This window comes from Camellia sinensis, chromosome 9 (assembly GCF_055761805.1).
Source record: "Camellia sinensis isolate YWXY chromosome 9, ASM5576180v1, whole genome shotgun sequence".
In the NCBI taxonomy this organism is placed as follows: Eukaryota; Viridiplantae; Streptophyta; class Magnoliopsida; order Ericales; family Theaceae; genus Camellia; species Camellia sinensis.
In genome coordinates, this window is record NC_138969.1 from 81,929,050 (window position 1) to 81,953,435 (window position 24,386).

Below are 24,386 nucleotides of genomic sequence, written 5' to 3' on the forward strand. Positions count from 1 at the left end.
TGCTATGTGAATGGACTTGTTACAACAACTTATTGACCTTAATGTCTAAAAGGACATCATTTATAACCTCTTTATGCATTCGTTATTCACTGGGCTTTAGTTCACCATTTATATTTATTATGTAGGTGATCAAGCTTTGGAAAGGACCTAAGGACGTTAACCTACCTACTGCTTTTTAAATCCAACCATTGTGCCTCACTTCAAGGTTTTTTTTGAACTAACTCCAAGGCTTTTGGGTGATTATGAGTTCACCCTTTTGTAGAGTGATCAAGTGACTTATAGTTAAGATCTTTTGTTTTATGAATTTTAATTAAGGGATTAATTCCCTAAGTGTTGTATATGATTTTGGCACACATGTATGATATAGTAATGGGTGATTGTATAGTGATGTATATAAAAGTTTGTTTATTCATTTTAGTTTCACAGCTTATTGGACGATGTAATGTAATATCATTGGCTTTCGCCAACCCCTAATACTATTTATTGTTAAGCAGGCCTTTGGTAATCACGGATTACTAGCCGATTACGTCTCTAATCTTGTGGGGTGGGGGTTGGGTTGTGATAGAGTGGAATCAGAGCACGAGTTATACCGCACACACGTGTCTAAATGAGCTATAGGATGTCCTAGAAAAGAAATTAGGACATTATATTGCATGTGTGAGTGTGTGTGGACTTGATATATGCATAAATGATATTAATGTGAGAACTATCTTGCCTATGTTTATTATTTCCTGTTTTATATAGAAAAATGGGGAATGCAAGAAATGTAGATGAATCAGAGTCGTCTGATGCTAAAATAGACAAGCTGGAAAGAATGGTAGCATTGTTGAGTGAATCTTTGAGGCGAAGAGAGCAAGTCCCACATCCTCCTCCACCTTTGGTGCAATCTGAATAGATCAACAATGATGACATCATAGCATTAACACAAAAGTTTAATAAAATAAAGCTGCCAACTTTCCAAGGAGGTCTTGATTCGTTGAAAGTTGAGGCTTGGATTTTGGAAATAAAAAGTTGATTGAAGTTTTTCCATGTTCAGAGGTACAAAAGGTTTTGTTAGCCACCTTTACTCTGCAAGAGAAAGCAAGACGTTGGTGGATACTAGTCCAAGAGGGCAATAATTCCATGACATGGTGTAGCTCAACTTTTTCGCGCCCCCTTTCGGAAGTTGAAATAAGCCCTACAGTTCGGACTCCCGCGGTTCTGAATCTAATCTCACAAGTGCAATGTGAAATTGATAAACACCAAAGAGTTCAAATCTGGAAAATCTTTTGGAAAATCGATTTTGAATCAAAAATGCCAAAATTGGACTGCTTTGCCAGATACAGAGTCGTCACCAAAATGTTTTGAGAAATTTAGGAAACCCATGACTTGTGCCAAAGGCTACATGTCCGTCATCACCAAGATTGTCTCGGCTCAGGAACTTAGGTACGAGAAGGGAAGGTCATGAATACATTTGAGTACCCCCGCTCCCCCGATCAAATATCGGCCTCTACTAATCATGATATGAATTTTGTTTACATTATATGCTCTTGTTTCGATTTATTAAGCTAGCATTTACTATGTGATGCGCACACACACAAGTATAGACTAACTTTGCAAGAACTGGAACACTTGATTTATGTTTGTTTTGAAAATTGCTTCGAAATATGTACCACTTGAAAAAGTGATCACATATGAACGTTTACTCAAATTATTCCAATTCAAGCAACAAGCCTTCATCCACAGGCATTCAAGCAGTTTATCATTTAAGCATTTAGCCTCATGGCAAACATGCTAAACATGGCAACAATCACACGCATGCGATATGCTGAAATGAGTAAAGGCTCGCCTAGTACTCCAAGCCAAAATAAACAAAAGAGTTAGAAAAATGCATGGTTCCTAACTATGCAATATGACTAATGCAACGCATGCGATAATGCAACTAATAGGCTCCACTACTAATGTGGCATATGAATTAATGAAATAGCATGCGGTCTAAACATGTATTCGAAGAAGTATTGAACTAACAATATAGTTAGAATGATGAACCAAGCCTCAGTGCATGTAATACAAGTGGATGCAAACATGAAGTACACTAAATGAAACGTGATGTCCCTAAACTAACCATCATAGGCTAGTAAATAAAAGGGAGAAAGACGCGGGGTTGGAAGACATATACATTATTATAACATTGCGCTCTCACGAAGGAGAGTCCGAATGAATAAACTAGCTAACTAGCTAACTAACTAAAGCTAAGCTAATTATTACAAAAGAAATGAATAAATAGCTAAACTACTTAACTAATTATTACAACAACATACGAATTAACTAACTATGCTAGCCAACTAAAATATTACAAAACGAAATCGAATAATTAGCTTAACTAACTAATTAATTACAATCACATATAAAAATTAACTAGCTACAACTAATTAATTACAACAAACATCTAACCTAAATATTTAAGCTAAAACAGGCTCGGTATGCGAGGAATGCTCATGCACGTGCTCGGTTTCCACCTGAAAATCCACTGTTTTGCTTCCGGAGAGCCTCTGTTGCACAATAGAACACAAACACCTTTGCCCACTTCCAGAAAAACTCTGTTTTGCTTCCCAAACAAACTGCTAAATTTTGCATCAGTGGCTGGCCGACCAGTGATGAGGGTTGCCGGCCACCAGTGATGGCCGGCAGGCCATGGAAAGTGGCCTGTCGGCCACTGCTGCCTAGTTCACCTTGCTGCAACAGAGGACAAACAGAGCATGCACAGGGTATTCTCAAGGGTTGTTTGCACAACTCACTCCTCCTTTTCATGAACAAATCAAAGGAGTAGCAAGCTTGGTCCACAAACCATCAATTCAAGCAATTTCATTGCATGATGGCATATGAACCAAAGTGTGCAATTTCAATGAATGCAACAACATAAGACTCTAACCTCCTCCCTTTCATAAGTTGGTCAAGGGAAGTTGTGACCTTGGAAACTTGAATCATTTTATCACTAATGAGTATGAAATGCCTCAAGCTTCCATATGTTCAATTAACGTCCGATTGAACACCATACTTTTTATTATCTTGCACCATTTTAGTCCCATTTTAATTACTCCATTTTAGATTACCATCCAAGTCTTTAATTCATTGAGTCCAATGGTGAGTTTAAGTCCTCTGATGGAAAGAAGGCTCAAACCAAGAGTTGTTTTAGGCATGAAAGAGACATCATACCGTTGGTAATGAACTCCAAAGGGATTAAACCATTAAGCATGACACCTCAATCTCATACTTTAAACAAACAAGTTGTTTGAACCACTTTCAAAGCAAAACAAAAGCCAAGAAATGAGGGAGGTTGCAGAGATGATTAAGTGTGATCACAAGTATGGAAATCCATAAATAAATGCAATCAACTCAAAGGAGATGGTGTCTAAGGCCTAGAACACCAAACTCATGAGGATTATTTCACTATAAGCATGCAAAACAAAGCTCAAATGCAATTATCAACAAAAAGCAATGCTAAAATAGTCTAAAATAAGTCATAAAACATGCTGGAATTAAGACAAAAATAGCTAGATTAATATGCTAAAATATGGCACAAATTAGGCTAGTAAGCATGACACAAAGAGGGAAGGCTAACACATCCAAATTTGGACTTCAAAACATGATTTCAGCCACTGAAATAACTCTGAAAATTAGTGCTTAAAAGCTTAGAAAAAGATGATGCAAGGGTGGGAAACACAAGGGTAAAGGCCTCCAAAACAAGGTACAAAGAAGGGTGAACCACTCCTCAACTTTAAATGGCCTTAAAACCCAAGTTTCAGCCCAAAAATACAGAAGTTTTACAGCCCAAAAAAAGTTGGAAAACAACAAGAAAAAGAATAGTTAAAGCAATCAAAGAGGCAAAGCCTTATACCTTTGAAAATGAAAACCAATTCCAAGCAACAAAACCAAGCCTACACACCCTCTAGAGCTCCAATAAGGCTCAAGAATACCTCAACTCAAAGATGAAGAGGTTTGGTTAAGAGTGTATAGGCAAAGGTTGAGGATTTGCAAGCAAAAGTGTAGGAATTTACTAGAGAGAGAGGAAAAATTTTGTTCTAAAATTTTTCTAACCTTAAAACATGAGAAGGAGGCCCTCTATATATAGAAAACATGAATTCTCCTCAAGAGTATCTAGCCCTACATGTGGGTGAAGATGCATGCATCTGTGTAAACATCTAGCATAGCTGTCATAAAATATCTACAAAAGAAATTGGTGGTCGACAGCCAAAAAGTGATGGCCGACAGCCAAAAAGTGATGGCCGGCAGCCCAAAAAGGTGGCCGGTAGGCCACCAGAAGCTGCAGCCTTGAAGGATCAAGGTATGGTCCAAGAATTAAGCAACAAGAGTGTAGGGTTTGAAGGGCTCAAAACTGTGGCATTCCGCTGAGGACTTTGAGCACTTGACGAGCATAAAAACTCATCATTGGGTGTGCATGCGATGACGTCCAAGCCGTAAGGGCCATCAAAAATGGGGTGTCTACATTTGCCCCTCTTTGACAGAACTCGGAGTCATGAAATGACGTGAGTGAATGTCAAAGCCTAAAGACGACCCATTTTGACAAGGCCGTAAAACTTAGACAAACAATCAAGACATAAATAAATGGTTGCACCCGCAGGCTATCTACGTATCCCTTTGCAATGAATCAAACCAGCGTAGTTCTGGGGCAAAAATGCAAACGATATGCACAATGCAACTTTGAAAGCTGGACTCATACGCTACGCAAAGCCGGATATTTTGAAAACTCATGATCATGCGAGATCATACAATAAGCAACAACATGATAACAATAAGCAAAATAAGATAACAACATATGAATGAGCAGCTTCAAGTTTAAAACCAACACAGGTTCCATGCAAAAAGATCTAAAACACGCTTTGACCATGCCAAAACATGAAACGAAGAAAGAAAATACCGCTTATCTTGAGAAACTGAGAACAAAAATTGCTTGGGGTCATGTTTTACATGCCCCGAGAAATCGAAGAACGAAAACCGCTCAGGATCGCATTTCACATGGCCCAAGAAATAGAAAGACCGCTAGGGATAGTGATTCGCGCATCTCGAGAAACAAGAAAAACTGCTTGGGCTCGTGCTTCGCACGTCCTGAGATGAAACACGCTTAGGGCCGCGTGTCACGCATCCTATGATACAAGAAAACTGCTCGGGGTCACGCTTCACACATCCCGAGATAAAACCCGCCCAAGGCCGCGTGTCCTGAGATACAACACGCCCAGAATTACACTTCGTGCGTCCTAAGATACAACAAAAGCCGCTCGGGCTCGGGTGTCGCCCGTCCCGAGAAACCAAAGAATGAAAATAGCTCGGGATCGCATTTTGCGCGACTTGAGAAAAAGAGGAATAGAAACTGCTCGGGGTCATGTTTCACACATCCCGAGATAAAACCCGCCCATGGTCGTGCTTCACGCGTCCTGAGATACAAGAAAATAGCTCGGGGTCGTGCTTCGCACGTCCTGAGATAAAACCCGCCCAGGGCCGCGTATCACGCGTCCTAAGATACAAGAAAACCGTTTAGGGTTGCACTTCACATGTCTCAAGATAAAACCCGACAAGGCCGCGCTTCACGCGTCCTGAGATACAAGAAAATAGCTTGGGCTTGGGCTTCACATGTCCTGAGATAAACCTCGCCTAGGGTCGTGCTTCATGCGTCCTGAGATACAAGAAAATAGCTCGGGGTCGCGTTTCGCACGTCCCGAGATAAAACCGGCCCAGGGCCGCGTGTCGCGCGTTCTGAGATACAACAAAAGCCGCTCGAGCTTGCGCTTCGCACGTCCCGAGATGAAACACACCCAGAGTCACGCTTCACGCGTCCTGAGATACAACATAGAGGTGTGCGATAGATGCATAAAGTGATTGAATCAATTCAGTGACAATGCATATTCTATGCAAAATGGATAACCGATGTATTGAAAACATGTTCTATGCAAGAAACAAAAGCATATTTTATGCACGAAATAAGAGCACATCCCTTGCAAAATTGATAGCGTGTTCTACGCACAAATGATAAATGATGTTTGACGTATGTGCAACATGCATATACGGGAAATGCATACTCTATGCAATGGAAAAGAACAAAAAGCATAATTTTGACAAAAATGAATAAAATGATACTCGATGGCAACCTCTAATTTACCTCTCGGAGATGTTGCAACATGTTAAAAAAGGATACACCTTGTTCATGTTGACAAGCAATGAACATCGTGCGCCAAAACACAGTTTTGAGCTTCCGTGGAGACAATCTGGACCCAACAGTGAACCTCCCTTGCACACAAAGCAGCACTAGGACTCAGAGGAAGGCCACCGGCCACCTGTTGGCCACAGGGGGAGGTTGCCGGCCATCTGTCGGCCATCAAAGAGTGTTGCCGGCCACCTGCCGCCCACCGATGGTAGACTCGAGGCTTTTCGGTCTTTTCACCCACGGGTCTTTAAGTACACATCAAGACTCCCCATTTTCTCACTTCTCTAGGTCCAAAATTCTTCCTTCTCTCTCTTTAAACACTTATTCTCTCTAGATCCGAGCTTTTTACGCGTTTTCCAACGCCCCACATAAATTTTATTCGCTAAACCCTCTTGATTCTCTTCACTTTGAATCGATTGGATTTTGGTTTCGACGCTTTTTTCCTCATTTTTGCCTTTCTAGGCTTGCTCCCTTCGAGTTTCTCTCGAGTTTCGTGGACTTTTCCAGGCTTTGACTTTTTCTTCCATTTTCTCTCTCTTAGGGTTGACTTTTTCCAAGTTTACCCTTTTTCCTCCATTTTTCTTTATTTTTCACCTACTTTCACCCATTTTCCATATGGCAGATGATTTTCTACATGACAGGGCTCCTCCAGAGCTTTCTCCCGTATTCCCGTCTATTGCCGAGACAGAGGAGCCGGCCGTCGCCGAGGTTGGCGAGGCGGCTCAAGGTATTGAGGCCGACCTCGAGGTAGAGTTTGAGCCTGAGGTAGAGCCAGACCCGCTACAATTGAGGGTACGGCCTTTTGATCCAGCGAGGTACCATCCCTGTAAACATATCTTGCCAGCCGATGCCATTAGGCGCTTTAGCGATTTCGTTCTCGGTATGCCGGAGGACCTCCTGCTGAGGGAGCTAGCTTCTCACCTTTCATCCATCGCCGTTGAGGTATGAACTCTATTTTCATGCATTCCTGCCTTTCTTTAAACTGTATTTCTTGCACTCCCTTTTATCTAACTGTACTTTCATCACTGCCTTATCTGATTCATCTGTTCTTTGCTACAGGGGGGGTCTCGTTCCTTTAGAGGGTACGGATCTACGAATGCGAGAGATTGGTATGACGAGCTCCCTGTCGAGGTTCGTGACATTATGGACGAGACCAGCTTCGACCTTTTCTGCTCCTGCCTGACACGTGTCACTGCGAGTCGTCCCCTTCTGGAAGTACTTGTGGAGAGGTGGTGGAACACCACTAACTCCTTTCACTTCTCCACTACCGGGGAGATGACGATGACTTCCTACAACTTTGCCATGATCCCCAACTTAGGAGTAGGGGGTGATCCGATCACTTTCGACACCGACATGGGGGAGTGAGAGGCCACCTGGATCGAGCTGCTAGGAGCATGTCCACCCTTGTATCAGACAGCTAAGGTTAGATATAGTTGGTTCGTTGAGCAGTTCTGATGAAGCGAGCTCGAGATAGTAGAGGAGATGGAGCAATACGCTAGAGGCTTTTTGATGTTCGTCCAATGTACCACGTTGTTTTCGAACAGGTGGAACACCGTGGACTTGTATCTGTTGAGCGTCCTTGTGACCCTTCCCCGGGTGCGCTTCTATGACTGGGGCGGAGATGGCCTTGCTACCTTATACGGATATACGAGCTCTACCTCCCGCCTGAGGGGAGAGCTGATTGGAGGCTACTGATGAGCCTAGGAGGTATGCATTTCAGTTTCCTCTTTGCACTTTACATTTTCGGCATCTGTTCATACCCTGTGCTTTCTGCTTTGTACTTTTTATATCTGTTCATGCTGTACTTTCTGCTTTGCACTTTCTGCATCTGTTCATGTTGTGCTTTCTGCTTTGCACTTTCTGCATCTGTTCATGCTCTGCTGATCACATATTACTGCACTTTCCTTGCAACTGTGGGTTTGTGCTTATTTCCTAGCTCTTGCGCCAAAGCCCATGGAGGAGCTCCCACTGACAGTTCCTTACTTGAGGCGGTACGTTGACAGATGTTAGCATAGGACTCGCGAGACCTTCACCTTTTTTCGTCATTATTTGACATAGTGGCCACCCATGAGGTAACCCAAAACACAGTCATCTTTGCTTTACTACTGTTCTAATTCATACTTTAGCAACTGACAGTAACTAACAATCTGTACACTCTATTTGCAGATCATGTGGCAGCCCAGGGCCATGATGCCGGCTGGGGTACGGGACCAGTATGCAGAGGCTTGGGCCACTTCTCGCTTCCGGATCCAACTTGAGGGCCCAGTCTACCAGGCCTAGTTCCTGAGTCAGCGGTTCGTTTGACAGACTGTGGGCTTACTAGACACGATCGTTCCGATGCTACCGCTAGAGTCTATGAGATCAATAGACAGCCTATTCGTTGATGTAGTTGCACAGTTTATGGTGGGCCTGGATGCTGATTACTTCAGAGCAGAGGGCAACTACACGACCTTCATTCAGACTCAGCTCATGCCACCTCTGGCAAGCGCTCGTGGAGGCGAGGGGGCGAGGGCTCCTGCAGTGAGGTAGGCGACTAGGGTGACCAGGACGACCAGGGCCTGTGCTAGAGGGGCTCCCCCTGCAGGGCAGGGCACCGGCTAGCCCGAGCTTCCTACCGTGCTGGCAGCATACTAAGGTGGCTTACCAGGTCCCGATTGAGCTTGCAGTAGCTGGGCACGAGCTTGTCGGAGTGTGAGGCCCATCCCAGGTATGAACTACACTTTACTATTTGTATTCCGTATTTCATTTCAGATATGTTCATTCCAGACATTGATCATCCAAATGTATTTGCAGGCATCCATAGAGTACACAGGGAGTGCTTTTGAGCTGACAGCCTCCTTGATGGGTATGGTACAAAGGAGGGAGACGCTGCTCGATCTCCGTGGCATCCCGGTAATTTCTTCAGTTTGCGCTTCATGCTATCAAATTTCTACTGATATATTGGCATTTCAACTGTAGTCTTTCCCAAACTGCATCTGACACACTATATCTAATACACTGTACTCACACACTATACTTACATACTGTATCTGATTTCTGCATACCACTTATTCTGCATATTATACCTACATCTGATACACATATTGTATCAGATACGTTGACAACTGTCTTTTCGGATCCCACCTATACCGATGGCTCCGATAGCGACAGCAGCACCTGTACTGGCATTACCCTCTCTAGTAATAGGGAGGAGAGGGATAGAAGCACCTGAGGCCGGAGCAGTCCTCCAGAGCCCATCTTGAGCGATGATGATGCTGAGACCAGTGACTCTGAGGAGGTAGTGAGTTAGCATTCTAAGTCATCCGAGAGTGGAAACGATGATACTAGCTCGGGTTTCGAGAACAGAGGTGATGATGTTGAGGCGGGTTCTGGGGCAAAGAGCGGGGACGATACTGGCTCTGATTCTAGCTCAGAGACTGATTCAGACAGCAGTGCTGATGGAGATAGTGCCCCAGAGTCTTCTCCTCTGAGGAAGAGGACGAAGAGGGCCTCTTCGGCTTGAGGTGACTGGTGCTGATTTTTTTTATTTTTTATTTTTTTTTTGCTTAGTTTCTTTTTGTTGGTAGCATTAGCACATGCATAGCTTCAGATAGGTTTATTTTGCTTTAAAACTTGCACTCCTCATTTGTAAAAACCATGATCGAAATAAAACCTCGCAGTTTTTTATAAAAAGTGTTGTCATTTTTGCATCATGAGCACCATATTTGCATAAAAAAGGACACAAGATTGCATTGGCCAACAAAAACTGAACACTTGTATTGGCACAATGTTCTTAATCTGGTAATGAGTCGACCAACAAACGAAATACAAAATGCAAAACACAACTCGATAAACAAAGCAAAAACAACTCAATACAAATAAACAAAACTGCTAAAACCAAAAGGACTTAAGACAAGTCCTTAAAACACACAAAGACCCAAAACAAAACACATGCTTCCAGCATTGCTCCGTACACAGGTGGTCAACAGATCAGAAAAGGATTACCGGCCAATGAGGGAGCTTGCCAGCCATAGAGAATGGCCTGCCGGCCACCTGCCGGCCATCAAAGGTGAGAATCACCAGATTGCTAACAGTTGGCTTCCACTCAAAGCCTTATCTTCTACAAAAGGTCTAGCTTCATGAATTCTTCTCTAGAACTTCATTTCAGCTGCAATTTCTTCACAAATAGAGCCATTTTTCGTCGAAAAGCTATTGGATTGGATTGTGACTTTAGATGGCTCGAAAAAGGTAAATTTCTGGGGTTTCGGTATAAACACACTTTTTCCGCTGAGCCATACTCCACTTTGTATTCCGTTCCTCCATGCCGCGGCACGATGTTGGAACCCGATTACACATGTCTTTAGCTTCGGGGGAGAAGAAATATGCCCAACAATTGAAGAATTTCAGGCACTAATGAAATCCCGGCGCGATGAGGAAATCATACCTCAGCCCCGTTTTGGCCACGTCCAAGCTTTGGGATAGATGTATGGGTTCACTCTACATGAGGCTCGATCTTTGGTCCACAACGAAGAGATGGACATTCCCAGTTTGATTCATCGCTTTTTCGACATCAGTGACAGAGGCGACCTTTTCTGGTGAGGTTTTCGGCAACATGTCCTCTGCCTATGAATGCTTGCTCATTTCCTTCTTGCCCCTAGTTTCGGCAGGTCTAGCATTTGATTGATCGAAGTGGTCCAAGGTTTGAAAGAAGGCAAGAGTTGCATTGGTTTGGTGCTGGCTGAGACTTTGATGGGCTTAGACCCCTTTCATCGGCGGGAGACTACCAGATTCGCGGGGAGCCACTACTTCTTCAGGTAATGTTTCCCACCCTTTCTCATATGTGTTTCTCACATCACTCGGCACTCATGCTCTATTTTTCTCTCAAAGCCCTATTCTCACTTTTCTCTCAACATACATCTCTCTATTCTTTAATCTCTCTTTTCTTTCATCTCTCCCCAGGTGTGGCTTATGGATAAGCTGAAGGTAGTGGACTCTTTCCCTGAGTACTCAGCTCGGGGTTATTTCTTCCACCACCGACTATTGGATTTCCTAAACGAGGGATGGTGGTGCCACTAGATGTGCAACCGGTCTGCTGCTGACATAGCTTGGCGTTGCCCTTGGCTTAATCTGACCGAGATAAGTTATAGCATGGCTCGGTAGCCTGGCATACAGTTGATTAGCCTTACACACTATGTATTCTACTTCCCTTTCCAGTTCAGGCGTCAATTTGGGCATGATCAGACCTACTCAGAGGAGGGGGTAGAGTGCCCGGTTTCATTCCCTATCCGCGGTTCACACTTGGCTAGGTACCTCACTGCTTAGAGGACGAGGGAGCTTCTAACCCTTGCCCCTAATTTCAGTTACGCCTTTTCTAGCGAATGTTTGGCTTGGCTTGAGGACGAGGCACAAACAGGGCCCATTTTGGCTTTAGAAGCTTCCATAAGCACGAGCAGGGGACGTAAGAGCACCTGACTCATCTATGCCCCTAGTTTATTTCTTTGACCTTTCTTTTCAAGTTTTTTAAATGTTATAAAAACAACTTTGATTTGTATTAGAGAGTTAGAGAACTTTTATATTGAAATCAATGAAATTAAAGCTGTAAGCACTGAAGATTTTCTTTTTGGTAAAATTTGAACAAAATCAACTTTTATTAAAACTTTTCAAAACCATTTTGGAAAAGGTTCACCGCTTGACACGCACAAAATCAATCCTCAAGATGTACAACTCCGAATCCAAAGATCGTAGATTGCCCCTTGATTGAATAGCACTACTCAACATTGTAACTAGCTCTTCTCTTAGAGTTAAGATAACAACCGAACCCTTAGGTAAAGAATAGACAAAGATGACTTGATCGATCACATGGACAAGACAGTTGAGTTAGAGGTGTTTACGGCCGAACTTCAAGATGAAGTCGCCTACGTATCCCGAAGATGGGAATCAGACCTTAAGTAGTTCTGTTTAAGTTCACTCGAGTATTAAGGCCTTGTTTGGGGTGTCCTAAAAAAGTAAAAAAGTCAAAAAGTCACTATCCTATTTAAGTCCCATCATCTTATTTAAGTTACATCACCTCTCTATCACATCATTTCAAACCCAACCCATATTTCATAAGAAGTCAAAAAGTGCACTTATTCTCTTTTTACGCTTTAACTTTTGCCAAGGCCGCCCTTTTGAGTTTTCAACCTTGCGAGCTTAGTTTTTCTTTATTTCTAATTTTTCATGTTCTAATTTTTGCCTAGGTCGCCCTTCTGGGTTTTTGGCCCAACGAGCCTCTCAGTGATAGTATTTTTTCAACTTGCCCATGTTGATCGGTTGGGAAAATTCTAGGCCATCCAAGTCCATAAGAATAACAGCTCCACCCGACCAAATAGTTTTGCTGATGTAAGGACCAGTCCAATTGGGTTTGAACTTGCCCCTAGGGTCATGAATGGGAGCTCGGTTATCTTTCAGCACCATATCCCCCTCTTTGAGATTCCGGGACTTAACCTTCTTGTTAAAAGCCCTAGCAATCCTGCTTTGATAGCCCTGAACATGATACAATGCTTATAGCCTTCTCTCATCAAATAACATCAGCTCTTCAAATCTGCTTTCTTGCTAGTCTACCTCTGCTAGTTGACACTCATCCATAACTCGTAGTGACGAGACTTCTATTTCAATTAGCAGAAGAGCTTCCATCTCATAGACAAAAGAATAAGGAGTTGCTCCTGCAGACGTCCAAATTGAAGTTCTATAACCCCAGAGTGTGAATAGCAATTTATTTGGCCAGTCCCTGTAGATCTCAATCATTTTCTACAAAATATTCTTGATGTTCTTACTAGCGGCCTCAACAGCTCCATTGGTTTGCGGTCGATATGTAGATGACTTGTGAAAAGCCACATTGTATTTCTCCAACAAGTCTATCACCACTTTCTTGAAGTGGGAGCCATTATCTGATATGATCTCATTTGGGACTCCGTATCGGCAAATGATGTTGTTCTGGATGAACTTAGCTACATGCGATGCTTTCAACACTGCATAGGACTGGGCTTCCACCCACTTTGTGAAGTAATCAATTGCCACCATGATGTATTCATGCCCATTCAACCCTTTTGGTGTGACTACGCCGATGACGTCGATTCCCCAGACGGAGAAAGGCCATGGTGAAGTCATGTTATACACTTTTGACGGCAGAATATTCATGCGATTGGCATGAATTTGGCATTTGTGGCATCGCTGAACAAAACCAATACAATCCTCCTCTATAGTGGACTAATAGTAACCTTGCCTGAGAATCTTCCGAGTCAGCATAACTCTATTCATCTGCGCTCTGCACTCTCCCCCATGGATGGCCTCCATCAGACGCTTTGATTCCCCTACTTCGACACACAACTTGTGCATTCCCAGATGATTTCTCTTGTACAATTTACCTCCGTAGATGATAAATTGGAAGGCTATCCACTGTATTCCCCTTTTGTCCTTGGCATTTGCCCCTGGTGGATAAATCTCCTTTTTCAAGAAGTTTCAAATATCGTAGTACCAAGGGTTTTCGTCTTGTGCTTCATCTATTGTGGCGATAGTTTCATAGGCTGGCGTGTATCTCTGCTCAATGATAATCGGACGTATCCGGACTCCAAGTGGGATGTCTACCACAGAAGATAGAGTGGCTAAAGCGTCAGCGAACCTGTTATTCTCTCTAAATAGATACGTGAAAGTCAGTTTTTCAAATCTCGGAATTAGAATGTCCAGGGTTTGGTGATAAACCTTCATCTTTTCTTCTTTGACTTTCCAGTCTCCATTTGCTTGAGACACATCTAGGTTCGAGTCCCCAATAACATCCAACTTTTTTGTCCCTAGTTCCAGGGCAGCTTCTAAACCAGCGATACACGTTTTATACTCTGCTTCATTATTGGACATTATAGACTCACCTTTTTCCGCGCCCCCTTTCGGAAGGTTTGAAATAAAAAGCCTCACAGTTCGGACTCCCACGGTTCTGAATCTAATCTCACAAGTGCAATGTGAAACTGATAAGACCAAAGAGTCCAAATTCGGCAAATCTTTTGGAAAATTGATTTTAAGTTTAAAAATGCCAAAAATGGACTGCTTTTCCAGATACAAAGTTGCTACCTAAATATTTTTGTTTTGGGGAAATTTAGGAAACCCTGAATTGTGCCAAAGGCCACGTGTCCGTCATCACCAAAGTTGCCTCGACTCGGGAACTTAGGTACGATAGGGGAAGGTCATGAATTGAGCACCCCCGCTTGCTCAATCGATCAAAGATCGGCCTCTATTAATCATGATATGATTTTTTATAAACATTATGTGCTCTTGTTCCGGTTATTAGCTAACTTTACTTTGTGATGCGCATAAGAAGTATAGACTAGTTTGCTCAATTTGAAACAATTCAACTCATGTTTGTTTGCAAAAATGGTTTGAATTTGCCACCAAACATAGTGGGGTTAAAACATGATTTGCCACTCAACAAAGTGGGCTTTAAAACATACACTCGTTGAATCGTTCCAATTCAAACAACAAGCCTTCATCCACAGGCATTCATGCAGTTTAGCATATAAGCACATAGCCTCATGGCAAGCATGCTAATCATGGAAACATTCACACTTATGCAAGTATGCTAAAGCATAAAAACTCACCGAGTACTCCAAGCTAAAATAGAAACTAGTTAGAAAGATGCATGATCTTTACTATACAAGATGCCTAACGCAGGATGTGCAATATGCAATTAATAGGCTCGGCTACTAATATGGCATATGAAGCAATTTGATAACATGTTATTAAACATGTATTCAAAGAAGATGTTGAAATTGCAATGCAGTTTGAATGATGTGCCAAGCCTCGGTGCATGCAATACAAATGAATGGATGTAAGCATAAGGTATGCTAATTGAAATATGTCCCTAATTTAACCATTGAAAGCGATTAAATAAAAGGGAGACGTGGGGTTGGAAGACATACACACACGCACGCACACTTATTACAACATTACGCCCTTGTGAAAGAGGGTCCGAATGAATAAGAGCTAAGCTAATCTAATTAAGCTAATTAGACTAATTATTACAAATCAAATGAATAACTAGCTAAGCTAATTACTAATTATTACAACACTTTAACGAACTAGCAAACTAATTAATTAAATTACAACACAAATGTACACAAACTAAGCATTTAAGACATTAAACTATGCTTCCACTGCTCCGCCTCGGGAAGCGGAAGATGCACATGCTTCATTTTGGCCCGAAAAGACCTCCATTTTGCTCTCGAAAGCCTCTGTTTGCACGGTTGAGAATCTCAAGAACCTTTCTGCTCCACCTTACCAAATATTTGCTGAGGTTTACATCAGTGGCCTACCAGCCATAGAGGGATGCTGCCAGTCATCTGCCAGCCAGTGAGGTGTACTGCCGGCCAGAAATGAGGCACTGCTGGCCATGGATGGTGGCCTGCCGGCCATTGATGCACTGGATCACCATGCTGAAACAGAGTACGAACAAAGCAAAAATGAGGTTTTTCCAAGGATTTGTTTGTACTGTATCCCTCCTTATCATCTCAAAATCTCAAAGGAGTGACACATTTGGATCCAAAATCACCAATCAAGCAAGTTCATTGCATGATGGCCAAAGATCCAAGTTGTACAATTTTGATAAATGCACAAATATAACCAACAAGACCACCATCCTATCAGGCACGATCAAGGGCAATGGAGACCTAGGATAGTGGCACATTTCATCACTTTGAGTATGAAATGTCCTATTTTCCTTGTGTTCAAATTAACGTCTGATTTGAACACATGCAATGCAACACAAAGACATGCTTATCTTGTCACTTTTACTTGTCAATTTTGTTTACACATTTTAATTACCAAATCATTCTTTAATCGATTTGTCCATTGGTGAGTATCCTCTAAGGTGAAGGAAGTGTCAACTAAGGGATAGTGTAAGGCAAAAGAGAGAGATCATGCTTTTGATAATGAACCCTTAAAGATGATTAAACCATTGAGCATGACTTCAATCTCAAGCTTAAAGGATCCCAAGTTTGAAATAACTCTCAAAAGAAAATGAAAGAGTGAAGCAAAGAGGGAGGTTGCAGAGATTTAGGTGCTGAAATTGAGTGATAAAAGCACTAAAATATGCAGCCAAGTCACACCAATGATGTTTAAAGCCTTAAAACAACAAGCTAGTGCAAGGATTTACACTACAACTACACAAAACAAAGTTCAAATGAACCAAACAGCCCAAAACAGAGCTAAAGTAGGCTATTTCAGAGGCTAAAACATGTTGGACTTAAGATAAGTTATGCTAGGAAAACATGCTAACATGTAAGGCTAACTAAGCATGCAAACAAGACACAAGGAGAGGAGGTTAACCCCTCCAATTTTGGACTTCAAAATGAGATTTTTGCCACTGAAAAACCTCTGAAATTCAGTGGTTAAAAAGCCCAAAAAGTTGGTTTTAAAGTGATGAACAAAGGCACAAAAGCTTTACAAGCAAAGAAGCAAGAAGGGTGAACCACCCCTTAACTGAAAATGGCCTCAAACCACCACTTTTAGGCCAAAAAAATAGAGTTTTTTACAGTCCAAAGATAGGCCAAAAACAGTCCAAAAATAGTAGAAAGAGATAGGAAAACAATTGTGCAAAACAAGCTTAAAAGGAGAGTGCTATACCTCTTGAAGCCAAGACACAATTGAGGCAATAAATAACACCAAGACCACCTTCTAGAGCTTAAAGAGGGTCCCAAGTAACCTCAGCCCAAAGATAAGCAACTTTGGTTAAGGGTTGATAGGCAAACTTAAAGTGTATGTGGGCTAATTTGCACAAACTTGTAAGAGAGAGAGAATTGTAGGGAGAGAGAGTTGTAGAGAGAGAGACTCCCAAAATTTTTCTAACCTTGAAAACAATAGAGAAGGCCCTCTATATATAGCAATATATGAGCTTCAGGTCGAAATATCAACAAACGGATAGCTGGAGCAGTGAGGAGACAACTGGAGGTAAATATCTACAAAAAATTTGATTTTTGACACCAATGGCTAGCCGGCCATCACTCGTGGCTGGAAAACCTCATCCATGGCCGGCAAACTTCACCCCTGGCCGGCACATGGCCAGCAAACCTCATTTAGTGGCTGGCTAGAAAATCTACTTTTTGGGCCCGACTTCAAATGGGCACATCTCCTTCATCCGGACTCCTTTGCAGGTCATTCTTGAGTCTAAATTGAAGCCTCGGAAGTCTACTTTCCAATGGTAGAAGCCTTGCATCAAAATTCTAAGTGTGCAAAAAGATATTCCTATTTTAGTGAAGACTGTTCAGTTCTCTCTCTTAACTGTTCATGCCCAACTTCAAACAGCCACATCTCCCTCATCGGGATTCGGCTTTAGGAGATTCTTGAGTGTAAAATGAAGCCCTGAAAGTCCAATTTCCAATGGTGGTGGCCTCATAACTAAAGTCCAAGTATACAAAAGGATAAGCCTGATTTAGTAAGGCTGCCCGGCTCCCTCTCTTAACAATTCATACCCAACTTCTTCCCCAACTGGGTTTCTTCCCTTCTCTCCTATTTTCTTCAACTCCAAACCTTTAAATGAGGTGTTTTGAAATATTTTTCAAAGATTTCACCTCTCTTTCATTTATTTCCACTTTGTCCTTGCTCGATTTACTGAAAAGTGCAACATTTAACGAAATGCGAGCCTCGAAACATCACAGAAGCATTTTCAAAAATAATTTTAAAAAGAGGTGTAGACGTCCCCGAACACCCCGGGAGGGAAATCCTATTTTGTTCATTTGGCCTCACTACAGTTCAGGACTCGAAGTCACGGTCCTGTATCTAATCTCACAGAGTGCAATGCAAGACCGATGAATCATCAAAGAGTCCAAATCCGGCAAATTGTTTTTGAAAACAGATTTTTTGAAAGAAGTGCCAAACATGGACTGCTTTGCCAGATACAGAGTCGCCACCTAAATATTTTATTTTGGAAAATTTAGGAAACCTTGACTCGTTGCCTAAGGCCACGTGTCTGTCATCACCAAAGTTGCCTCGGCTCGGGAACTTAGGTACGATTGGGGAAGGTCACTTCGTGAGCACCCCCGCTCGCCTGATCAAAGATCGGCCTCTACTAACCATGATATCGAGTTTTGAAAACATATGCGTTCTTATTCCGGTTTATTAGCCTAGAATTACTATGTGATGCACACAACATACAAGTATAGACTGGATCGCCTAAATTGGAACAAAACATTTCATGTTTGTTTTGAAAATAGTTTGCTACTGACAAGTAGGCTAAAATGCAGGTTTTACCACCCTCAGGTGGGCTTAGAAAAACATGATGATTTGCCACTCTTAAGTGGGCTTAAAACTCACAGTCAATGCATTATTCTGATTCAGATAATCCAACCTTCACCCACAGGCATTCAGGCAGGTATATCACATAAGCAAATAGCCTCATGGTAAACATGCTATCATGGCAGTCACTCACACACATGCAAGGATGCTAAAGTATAAACGCTTATCGAGTACTCCAAGCCAAAGAAAGAAGCTAATTAGAAATCATGCATGAGTCCTAACTATGCTGAAATGCCTAATGCAACACATGCAAAAATACAACTACAATAGGCTCGGCTATTCTAAGAATGACATATGAAATGCAACAACTGATACACGTATTCAACTTGGAATTGAAATACAATGTAGTTAGTATGATGCACCGAGCCCGGTGCATGCAAGACAGATGAATGAATGCAAACATGCGAGCATAAGTATGCTAATTAAAACATGCCCTAATCTAACCATCATAAGCTGATAAATAAAAGGGAGAAAGACGTGGGGTTGGAAGACATACATCACACACACGCACACTTATTACAATTGTGCCCTCGCTCGGAGGGTCCGAATAAATAATTACAGTCCGAATGAATAATTAAATATTACAGAACCCTAATTAATTAACAAATTAACTAGGAAAACAGTAAACTAGTATGCAAATTCATGGACCACCTTAGCTCTGTTCCGAATGATGAAGGATGCATGCTCGAGTTGCCTTGCGCAGAAATCTATTGCGATGCCCCGATTTGCCTCTGTTTGTAATTAATTCGGGAATGCTGTGCAAGGCTTTAGGAAGTTGTTGATTTCTGATTTGCTGTAACAGAGAGCAAGAAAGGGGCATGGCAAAGTATTTTCACATATGTATGCACACCTCGATCCTTGTGCCACCAATCGCGCATCTCGATACACGACGGCCGAGGAGTCGAATTGCACGACACGATGTGAAATGAATGCACATATAAACACAACAAGGCTTAGACTCCATCATGGTTAATCCGAAGTGTCGGCGACCGGGAATTGAGATACGTTTCGTCACTTCGAGTACGAAGCGTCCCTCGTTTCCCATGCTTGGGGCTAACTCCTATCCCAAACACAATGCAAATGAGATGGCATACACAATGCAACTAACATGTAACCTAGCATACGCAATGCTATGGACTAAAAATGGCATACACAATGCACGTGATGTAACATGGCATACACAATGCTCTAACATACACAATGCTATAGACTGAAATGGCATACACAATGCACGATGGACTTACACCAACATGAGTGGACCTCAGCCACACTCACATCAGTGGCCATATGATGGAAATGAGACAACCGAAACACATGTAAACATGCACGATGCAAAGGACCGATCCTAAGGCACAACGTGCAACTCTACCTAAGCATGGTAAAGGATGAAACATGGCATAAAATGACACATGATACAACTCTGAAGGCATAAAATATGGTCCCGAAACATGCAAATATGGCACATAATGCAAGCTAGGGGGCCTGGGTATCGAAACTAGTGAAGTGCGTTACACTAGAGGTACCCAAAGCAATGCACCAAAGGAAAAACCAACCCCAAACAGACCCTAGGCAGGTCTGAAACAGTGGGGAAATGGCCTAAAATGATGGCTCGGAATGCAACGAAATAGAGCTCATTCAATGGTTCGAAAACAAGGCATACAAGTCCGACTCTCAAACACATTTAAAGAGTACAAAACATGGTGATATGGCATTCAAACAAGCTCTGAAATATGATGTATAATGAGCCCAAAACATGAAAACACCTCAGTATATGCATGGAATGAACCTCAAAACTCAAAGTTAAGCATGGGTATTGAACTACAAGCATGCAAAACCAACATCATTCAACCATGAGACCCAAAAACGGAGCTAGGGAAGTCCAAAATAAACACAATATTAGTTTAAGGCATGGCCAAAAAGTGTTAAAATCAAGGGTCAACAAAGCATGCAAAGAAAGCTAGTGAACCATGAATTACACTACAACTATATGGAGCATATGAAGGCTCACCAAACCAGCCAAAAACAGAAGTATGCGATGCCAAAATATGCCCAAATAACCACTGAAACTCAGTCAATGCATGCAAGAATGATGGGCTCCTTTGAAAGGCCAATAAGGGGGTTGTTCTACACATGCATGATGGACACACACAATGGAAAAATCACCTCTGGACAGAGGTTCTGAGGGTCCTAAAACCCACTAAAAAGAGCCTGAAATGGGTTTAGAAAACATGCAAATAAAGGCCCCTTTGAAAGGCCTTGAATGAGATTGTTCTACACATGCATTAAAGACACAAAATATGGCAAAATGGGCTCCCGACAGAGTCAAGGCAGACCTTAAAACTCACCAAATAGGGCCTGAAATGTGACTTCACAACATGCAAGTAGGAGCCCCTTTGGAAGGCCAACAAAGCTAGTAAAGAGAACAAGGGGTGAGAGGGTCACCCCTCTCTGATTTTAAGGCTCAAAAACACATGTTAGCCACTGAAAATCCGCTGGATTTCAGTGGCTAAAAGGCCAAACCAAGGCCAACACAAATGCTCTAATGCATAGCTCAAAACAAGAGGAAATGAAGCATGCAAGGGGGTAGATGACCCCCAACAGAAAAATGACGTTAAGAAAACATGTTTATAAACTCAAAACAAAACTTTTTTAAGTTTATGACGAAACCCAAAAATGCTTTCATGTAAGGCTAAACAATGAAGCAAAATAAGGGCCAAAAGAGGGAACTAGTGTCTTACCCTTGTAGAGCAGAGCGCCAGCAGCTTCTGGACCAAAATAGGAACTCTCTGTCACGACCCAAACCCGCCCCTATAGGTTTAGCACCGTAACCGGCCAGTAATTTGAGATTACCGAAGGCCTGCTTAACAGTAGAATAGTAAAACAGAGTACAGGGGCATGGCGGAAGCCAATACAGTACATAAACAATGTCCAATGAGCTGTGAGTCTGTATGCAAAAAGATTTTTCATACGTATATACATGAACAGTAAAGAACAGTATGTACAACATTTACAGTCGACCAGAACAGGGACCTGATCCCTGTTAGACAATACAGTACAGTGCTATCAGTTTATGCAGTTATTACAAAACAGGTACAGAGACAGACGGGGGAAAATTAAAACACCCCTAAAGCCGTAGCTTGACAGGCACGGAACCTCGCAGTGAGGCACAGCGGTTGGCATGACAAAAAGAGAGTCTAACCCACTCTCCTAGCTCCGATCTGGTGCTTGTACACTTACATATATATATAAACAATGAGCTAAAGCCCAGTGAATAACATAATGCGTAAAGAGGTTTAGAATGAGTGTCCTTACAGTAATGAAAATAGTTCATTAAAATAGTATTTCAGTCGTTTAGTCAGTACAGTCATATGTGGTACATCCATTAGCATAACAGTACAGTAAACAGTAGGTCTTGAAAGACTGAACAGTCAATGATGGCCATCAATAATGGTTCCAAACAGGGGAACAGACAGAGATCTCTGTAACAGTAGCAGTAATAGTAACAGTAGTTGCTAAGGATGCCACAATACAGTTCAGAATAGAGGTCATACATTCATTCAGTTAACAGTAACAGTTCAGAAAGCAGTTCAGTTAACAGTCAGAAAATATTCATCTTTGAACATATCTTTACATAGCTGTTACTCACAGAGTTCTGGGCTACAGTTAAGCTAAAGCGCGTCTCCAGTCGCCAACCCTACACAGTTTACAGGACGAACACACACTAAGCTACACAGTTGGGAAAAATAATAACTTAATCCCTAATTTGCCTCGGTGTGTTCTACATCTATATCCTCATTAAGATGCCTTAAACTAGGCCTAAGAATGCCTAGGATGAAATGAGAATGCAAAGATGCACTTTAAAACATTTTTCAGAAAACAGAGGTCCCGCTCGAGCATAGGTTTCCTCGCTCGAGCGGACATACAGACAAAGGTATCCGCTCGTGCATATATTTTCCCGCTCGAGCGTTCTGCAAAACAGGGCAAAAGTACTGCATAGGTGAAAATCACGCTCGATGGGTGCTCGATAGCCGCTCAAGCGTAATACACAAGGTCCCGCTCGAGCATCAATTATTCCGCTCGAGCGGAAGTCAAAACAGTGCAAAGTACTGGGAGCACGAATTTCCCGCTCGAGCGCCACTTACCCTACTCGAGCGGGAGTTCAAAATATGGAATTTCCAGATTTGAACTTCCAAGCTCAAAACCCAGTTCAAATGCACAAATTCTGATCCTCTTGGGCCAATTTTCCAGAAAACATAACAAAACTCATAATTTAACATGATTCTAAAGCTCAATTGTAAAATCAAAGCCCAAGGGTGTTTCAAACACTCAGTTTCAAACCAATTTTCATGAACATGATGAATATGCAAACATGCATGAGTTTAAATCATTTCAAAGCTTTAAATACAAGCTCAAATGAGCTAACTCTTACAAAAACATGATGAATTCATGGTCTACTCTCAAAATATAGACATGCAAGTGAGGAATGGTAAATTACAACCTCAAAACTTATCAATATGCACATGCATGCAACAATTGAGCTCTAATTCAACACTATTGAACCAATTCAAGCCTTAGATCACTAAAGACCCATTAATCATGCAAGAGTAAACTCAAATACACAATGAAGAAGGTCAATGATCTACCTTTGGTCTTCAATGCAAGATACACAAGCTCAAATTGCAATCTACACTTCAATTCCTTCAAGTTTCTAAGCAAATCAATAAGGACAATTCAATTCTCTCACTTTCTCTCTCTCTAGTTCGGTGGTGGTGAGGAAATGAGCTGATGAAATATTTGTTTGAGTGTATAAAGGCTCAAATATGTTTAGCCTACATGGCCCACTAACAATGGCATTATTGGAAATAAGCCTAACGATGCTATTCAACCTTAATGAATCTAATTTAATCATACCAAATCACATTTTAGATAATTATACCATAAAATCACATTAATTCTAATTAGCACTAAACATCGATCAATTTCAGATTCGGCCGCCGATAAGGCCTTCAATTTGCAATTTAAAACATTGAATGTGAACAGATAATCAAACAGGCAACAGATAGATAATGCATTTAAACAGATACAGTCAATCAATTAGTTTCAGATTTCAGTCAGTCAGTTGTATTTCAATCAATTCAATTACTTTTCATAATCAGTCTCAGTTTAGCAGTAATCGGTAGTTTATCGGTAAACAGTGGTGAGGGTTGTTACACTCTCCAACCTCTAAAATGAGCTCCTAGGTGCTTAGGTTGATAATAGAGGTGTTGTGCTTGGAGGTGTAGTGCAATGGGACCAAGAACAAGGGTTTTTGGAGCTTGGAATATAGAGATATGAAGGGAAAACGTATGTATGCTCAAAACAAGTTCTAAACCCTAGCCATAGAAGAGGGCCCTTTTCTTTATAGAGGAGAAGGTCTAAAGCTTCTCCAAGAAGCTTAAAAGCTAGCTTAAATATCCTCCATATGGAGGATGCATTCTGAGGCTTCCAGTTGGCACAGTTGGCTTCAACTCATTGAGACAAAAAAGGAGAAAGCTGGCCGACCAGTTCAGGTGGTCGGCCGACCACTTTCCCTGGTCAGCCGACCAGGTCAAAAGGCTCAGGTGGTCGGCTGACCACCTTTTCTGGTCGGCCTGCTACTTTTTCTGGTTTTTCAGGACAAAAAATTGGTCTGCCGGAAAGAAAGGTGGTCGGCCAGTGATTGGGAAGTCCAAAAGTGGTCGGCCAGGTGTCCAAATTGAAGCTCCAGAAGTTACCTTCCAATGGCACCAGCCTTGTATCAAAATTCCTCCTGTGCAAAAAGTTATGCCTGTTTTGGTGAAGCCGCGCAGATTCGGTCCAACCGGAGTAATGCCCTACTTCAATCAACCATATCTCCCCCGTCCGAACTTGGCTT